Genomic DNA, 6,993 nt, shown 5'->3' with positions numbered 1-6,993 from the left:
AGTTTTTGGAGAAGAAGGTGAACAGTAGAGGGAATACGAAAAGAGTGAATGGAACAGTTCCTTGAGCGCGCGTTTTTGAAAAGTTATAACGTTAACTTGAGAAGCGCTAACGACACTCATCCCCAGCCGTAGGATCGTGCCACGTGCTGAGAGATTAGCGCACAACTTAAAGCGTCACATCATCAGCGCAGAGAATGTCGCGTCAAACGCTCAGAGAATGTCACGTCAACTGCTCAAGGGAATGTCACGTCAGCAGGAATGCCACGTGGATGATAGGGCGAGGCCTTAGTCTTTTTGCTGAAACAAGTGTCAGCTAAAGACTGGGGGGCTTGTGTACCGTCCCGTCCCCGGGCGTTGACCAAAGTCAAAGTCAAAGTCAAAGTATGTTGGGACCCCTCAAGGGGGCCCAAGGGAAGAAAGTCAACAGGTTGACCACTTAAGGCATCGCCAGGTGCAGGCGTCGCCAGGATGAGGCATCGCCAGGTGTAGGCGTCGCCAAGATGAGGCGTCGCCAGGTTAGGGCGTCGCCAAGTTAACGCATCGACGGTGTCACCCCCTAATACCCATGGGTAGGAAAGACCATGGAGGGGGCGACACCGCGAGAGGCATCAGTGCCTCAGAACAGTAATAAAGAGAAGAGAAAGGTGGCTTCAAGGCCATAGTTCTAGTACCAGTAGGGGGTAACCTGACTCGTGAAGTACCCACGCCACCGCTGGGAGACCCCTGGGACAGATACGACCCATGAGAGGGCCACGCCCAGGGGAGAACCACGTGCATGGTACGAGAGAAAGGTAGATACACTCCCAGGGCGAGTGACTAGAGGTTGGGGCGCATGAGTTGGCACCCAGAAAGTCACCTCTTGCGCTAGATGCACTCCGAGAAGGAGGACTTGCACGATGGATTATCCCTAAGTAGGGTTACGACGCTGTAAGGCTCTCCACGAAGAGTAGCGATCATGTCAGAAGAATATGTGGCAGTAAGCACTGAAACATCAATGTTTTCCTGAAAGTTCGCTAAGGTACGCATTAATTTAGTTTACGTTTCGAACGCTTTAAAGCACTTTAAATGCTTTAAATGCTTTAAACGTTTTAAACGCGTTGAACGTTTTTATACGCTTTGAATGCGCTTTAAGAAGCTTTATATGCTTTAGACGTTTAAAAGGGGCTTTAGACGTTTGAGACAGGGATCGCAAGTTTCAGTTTTACACACACAAACCCTAGTTGTTTTGCTGGCGCACCCACTGTATGCACAGGCAATTAGGGAGAAAACCAGTCACTCAGTTATCTGACCACCTTCAAAGCATCCATTCACTGTGTTTCGATACGGAGGTGTGTCACCTTTGATGTTTCTCGCTTGCTGACTTGATCGTCGGAGTGCAAACGGCCGCGAGGGCGCCCCTTTGTCCACTTCTTTTCAGGTACTCACAGACGGTGCAAAACGAAGGTGTCCTAGCTCGCGAGGATAAGCCACGCACAAAGACGTCCCTGGTCAACCAGTGGGAACATATTCTTTAATTGTTTTATTATTGAAAAAATGTCCAAGATAATGGAAAATTAGTCTATATGGTACAATAATTTATTTTGATTCCCACGGTTTTATGATTGTGATTTGTATAGCAATTGTTCAGTTAACAGTTCCTTTATTTGAAATTGTTGGAAACAATGCATTAAAAAATTACTACAGCGTTACAAAGAGGGAAAAGGTAGGAATCATCATAAAGAGAGCAGATCCAATGCATATGGTTTATGATCAAAATTCAAAGGAGCCTCGTCAATGGACATTCATGAAAAGATAGGTAATAATAGTTGTAATATGCTTCTTTATATTTCCCTATAATATAAAAAAAATAAAAAAATCAATATGCTTCCCTATAATAGTTGTAATATTTTGCTATAATATAAAAACATTCATGAAAAAGATAGGTAATAATAGTTGTAATATGCTTCTGTAAAAAATTTCTAAGAATCTAATTTTATATTATTCTTATTGCTTGCTTTGATTTTTTTTCCTTAATTTGAGAGAAATTGATCTTACTCTCTCCCTATCCTCTAATGTAAGATGGTTCTTAATTGTGAAAAAGTATATTTAATGTACATTGTAGATTGATGTTTATTCATTTTCAAGGACGTGGAAGAAGTTGGTGGATAAGGTCAGGGCCAAGCAGCTGCAACCTCATGAATACAATATTGGTACTTACAAGTATTCTATTAGTTTTGTTGTACATCTTTGCGAACTTTAAAATTTATTATTGAATCCTTAAAAATTGTAGGTAGGGACTAGGAATTTTGATAATTCACTTCATATTATGTCGACAGTAGGGTGCTAAACTATTTGAAAATTTTCAATCACTAGATTATCTTGTATCTTGTATGTCTTATTTTTATTTGTAACAATTGTAATTGTGGTTGTTTCAGAGACTTTTACAACAGCTGAAACCATGCTCAATGCTCGAACTCTTAGAGAATGGATTTCATCTGCACTTGGGTAAGTGTCGTATTAAGACGTTGCTCAACGATATTAGTGTAAGCATTGGTTGGGCGTTCAGTACTTTCCTTCGTTTTCAATGAGGAAATGTGCAGAACTAGATTTGGAACTTATGGTTTCTAAGATACACCCCACTCCCATGCCCCTCACTTCTAAATATGTTCAACAATTTTTCAAAGGATAGAGATTGAACAATATTCAGAATGGACTTTGATAATGAATTGAAGACCGTCTCTAATTACTTCCATGCACTCTACAGTTGCAAAGCATATATGGTGGCTGTTAACACAAATGTCACAGTATATTTTTGGTTTTTGGCACTATCTGATTAAGTATTCTTCAATGTCTAACTCTTGTTTTGTTTCATGAATCATTTCTGCTTTTGTTTTATCACCACTGTTTTCCTTGATACATATATCAGCCTTGCTTCCTTAAATCCTTAACTATGTGCATTTTTTGCCAGCACATGTTGTGTTAAAACATTATCCTTACCTATACCAAAGGGCAATAACATAATAATTGAATAATAAAGCTGCAATAAGGACATATTACAAAAGGGTGAAGTTCTAATTTCTTTGGTATTATTTTAAATTTTTCTGCGTTTTTTTTTCTTTAATAAGAGAAAAAATCATGAAGAGCGCATTTTCTATTTGTATTTATGGCTGTATATGTAACTATTTTTCTTTCATTTATGGTGCAGCTTGTGGAAAAGTTTGGTATTGATCCTAACTATGCTTTTTGCGTTTTGGGATTGGGTCGATGGTCAATATAGTGAGTAATGTTTCATCTATCTCCCCCTCTTCTTAGCCTGTTAAAGAATATTTGAAGTTTACAACAGATTTGATTATGATGCTCTGAAATGCGACTTGCAGTTTTCAGTGTTGTTGGAGTTTTTCCATTGTCTCTACAATACAGTTTTATACATGTAAGTGCCCCTTTTCTAATATTTTATACTTTTGAGCTTTATTGTACGTGTGGATCTCTGTTCAACCATATATTCTTTTAATTATGGTGATACTCCATACTGGCTATCCCTCCAATATGGTTAATTTTATAATCAATAATGTTGTGGTTGATATTTCAATTCCACTTTTTACTTGTTTGGAATGTTAATCCTTTGGTCAAATCAGGGATTTTGACATGGGCATAATAAAATCCGGAAGAAATTGTGTTTGTATTTTCATCCTTCCTTTATCTTTCAAATCAATACGAGTATAAATGTGCTATGATATAATGGTTATCTTCAATTAGTGTTTCTCTACGTTACTGAAAGTTCAAGGGCACATTTCTTCTACATTAATGCAAATGAGACATTCCTATATGCAGCTTTCCTTAATTTCTCTTAGCTGACCTGAATTTTTACTTTTCTTTACTAGCCTGTTTAAAACAATAATTATTTAGATTTTAGTAGTTTAGAATCTTATGTTTTTCTTGTTGCCTCTTTTGCAATTTTACTTTGCTTCTTTTGATTTAATGTTTTTGTAACCATATGAAAAATGTGAATATTTAGGATTTATGCTATTTATTGAGAAATTTTTCACTTCTTACTTTTAAAGGCGTGTAATTCCTTGTGATTTTATTGGAGTTGTGAAAAGTCAGAAACCTGTCTTTCTGAAAGGTAAGGAGTACAAATTAGCATAATCAAGTTTAATCATGGTATCAATTTATGGGTATGCTATTTCATTAAGAAAATAATTGAACGTGTTGATGCAGTCTTGTTAGTTGGTATCTTGCACTACTCTAAATAATTTGATTATTCATTCAGGCTTTGAATGTGCTCATTGAATCATACTTTGATAGTCAATTATACAAAAATAAAATATGGGTTGGCATTGTTGAAGGTATTCTATTAAATATTTTTGTTTTATTGATTGTCTTTATGTAGTTAATTTTGTCAAGGTATGGTAAAAAAATTATTACGAATTATATTACATATTTTTCAGTAAATAATTTTTCCTTTCATGATCAGGGTGGAATTGCAGACAAGAGGTATGGATTATTTCTTGTTCTTGTGCAAAGTATGTATTTTCTAGTTCTATCAAAATCTTGTCTGTAATTAATTAATATAAATAAGAGGAAAATATTTATTGCTCCCCAATAATAACTTTTTAAGTAATTTATTTTGGTGAAAATTGTATTAAATATTAGATAGGGTTTGCAAATTATTTCTGAAGGTATGAAACTTAACAAAAGTAAATTCATCAATGAGATTTAGTGCTAGTTGGTTTGTTTGTCCTGTTATGATGATATCATTTTTATTTGAAATTCTTAGGCATATTTTTTTTTTCTTTTGGTATTGTCATTTTATTTGTAATGCTTGTTTACCCATAATCAAGATCTTATATTTGATTGAAAAATACTTCTAAGTTTCTGACCCAAATGATAATGCTTAACATATTAGAATGCTAGAAATAGATTTGAAATGTTAATTAATATCAACATCTAATCGTAATGATAAGAAGTTTTTATAAATATGCAAGAAATCGATTATAAATGACTTTTATATGGGCATCAAAAGAGTAAGAAGGATGAACCCCAATCCCAATTTTTCCAATTGAACCAACAAACGTTTTGACTTACTTTCTTTTTAATTATTGCAATCATAACAAAATCCCAACAAACTATATTATTTTGTTTTCTATTTAATGAATCTAATACTTGATTATTTAGTTGTTCCTTGTGGGTTCAATATCCATCCTTAGGGATAAATTATTACTTCTGACAACGCGGTGTATTTGTCGTAAAAAAAAGTCATTAGTAAGTGCTATCAAGATATGAATGTGAATGCACAAACAAATTTAAATATTTTCACAAAATTTACTTTAACTTTTTCTTCTATCTTTAGTTAGTTAAAACATTTATATAACATGCAATGTAAATGATACAACTCAATTAGCCAAGCAGATCACCAAGGACACGAGAGGCACTTCACACTTTGATCAGTCATCTCAGCTTACAAGACAAGGCCCCACCAAATATTGGAAGGACATCAACAGAAGAAGAATCGGGCATAGAACAGAGCATCAGATGTTCTTTCTTCTAGTCTTCTTACAAGACAAAAATGTATGTTTGTAAATAAATTGGGCTCACTTTGGGGATTCCAAATAGAAGAATAAACTAGAGTAGGGTGTGCTTAGTAATTTGACTAGGGTGTGTTAGTAATTTCAATAAGGTGTGCTTAGTAATTTAAGTAGAGTGTGCTTAGTAATTTGGGATTGTGCCAAGCCCACCTTTCATGACAATTGCTTCTAAGTTTAGGGTTTCTTTGACCTACCTTCAAGAAGGCTTCTCACAAATGACACCCCTACCCCTCTATCTTGTTCTTCAAGACACTCTCCTATAAATAGAGTGTCTTGCCTCATGTATTGGACACATTGAATTTTGAATAGAAAAGAACCTCTGCAGGAATGATTTTAAACTAGAGGGGGGGTGAATGGTTTAAAGGGGTTTTCGCAAACTTTTCAAAGCTAGAATGAACTTATTTCATAAACCAATTGATTCAGCAATTCAGTTAGCCAAAACAGCAAGCAAAATTGTAATACTAGAAAAAACAATCGGTTGTTTCTTCGAAACAATCGGTTGTTTATACCAGCAAACAACAAACAAACTGAATTTAAAGAGTTAGGGATAGAGAGATTGTACACAGTTGTTTATACTGGTTCACTCCAAACTAGAGCTACATCCAGTCTTCTCAGAAACCCTGAGGATATCCACTAAGCAATCACCACTAGATCACTTACACCACAACCAAGAGAATGACCTTGAACACCTCAAGAAACACACTCTCCTTGGCCAACACTAAGATTGTTGATCTTGAACACCTCAAGAACACACAGCCAATCTCAGCAAAACACACACACGAATTGTTCAGCAGTTTACAAAGATTACACTTGTTACAGATGAATATCTGAAATCAATACAAGCATAATCATATTCAGCACCTTGATCAATCTCTCAACTCTTAAGCAATCTCAGAACTCTTTGAAAAACTCTTCTTGTCAAAAACTATGTTTCGAGATTCTTAAAACTTAAAAACAGTTTTTCAAAATATATCTGAGAATATAGTTTGTTATTAAATCTTAACAAACTCTTAATTGCATTTAAAATAGATTGGTCAAAGCATTTAATGACTGGAGCATATTCAGTTAAAGCATTTAAAGCTCAGTAAAAGAAAACAGTTTTTCTGTTATGGTTTTAAAATAAACAATCGATTGTTTCCTCGAATCAATCGGTTGTTTTGTTACTTAACAAAATCACCATTCAAAAACAGTTTTCAAACTTTCTCAAAACACCTAAGTGTAAACAATCGCTTGTTTCGACAAAACAATCGGTTGTTTCAACTTAGTTTGAAAAAAAAATTGCTTTGATAAAATTGAGATGCTAATTGCTTTGAGATTTAATCTAAGGGTTGATTACAACATTACCCCAGAACAAGGCTAAAACCAGCACAGCAGCATCAAGCAAAGCAGAGGCTTCATCATCCTTCAAAGGATTGAATTCATCAAAACA

At 35.2% G+C, this 6,993-nt stretch overlaps 1 long non-coding RNA gene across 1 annotated transcript; it reads left to right on the top strand.

The window, feature by feature from the left end:
- The first annotated feature begins 2,057 nt into the window (after positions 1 to 2,057).
- Positions 2,058 to 4,453, top strand: LOC137817212 (uncharacterized). The gene is made up of 3 exons (XR_011081938.1): positions 2,058 to 2,189; positions 2,415 to 2,484; positions 3,185 to 4,453. It is a non-coding gene; the product is annotated as an uncharacterized lncRNA (long non-coding RNA).
- The last annotated feature ends 2,540 nt before the right edge of the window (positions 4,454 to 6,993 follow it).

This window comes from Phaseolus vulgaris, unplaced genomic scaffold (genome assembly GCF_000499845.2).
Source record: "Phaseolus vulgaris cultivar G19833 unplaced genomic scaffold, P. vulgaris v2.0 scaffold_20, whole genome shotgun sequence".
NCBI lineage: Eukaryota > Viridiplantae > Streptophyta > Magnoliopsida > Fabales > Fabaceae > Phaseolus > Phaseolus vulgaris.
Note: the sequence above shows the minus strand (reverse complement) of the source record. Positions and strands in the feature narration are given on the sequence as shown.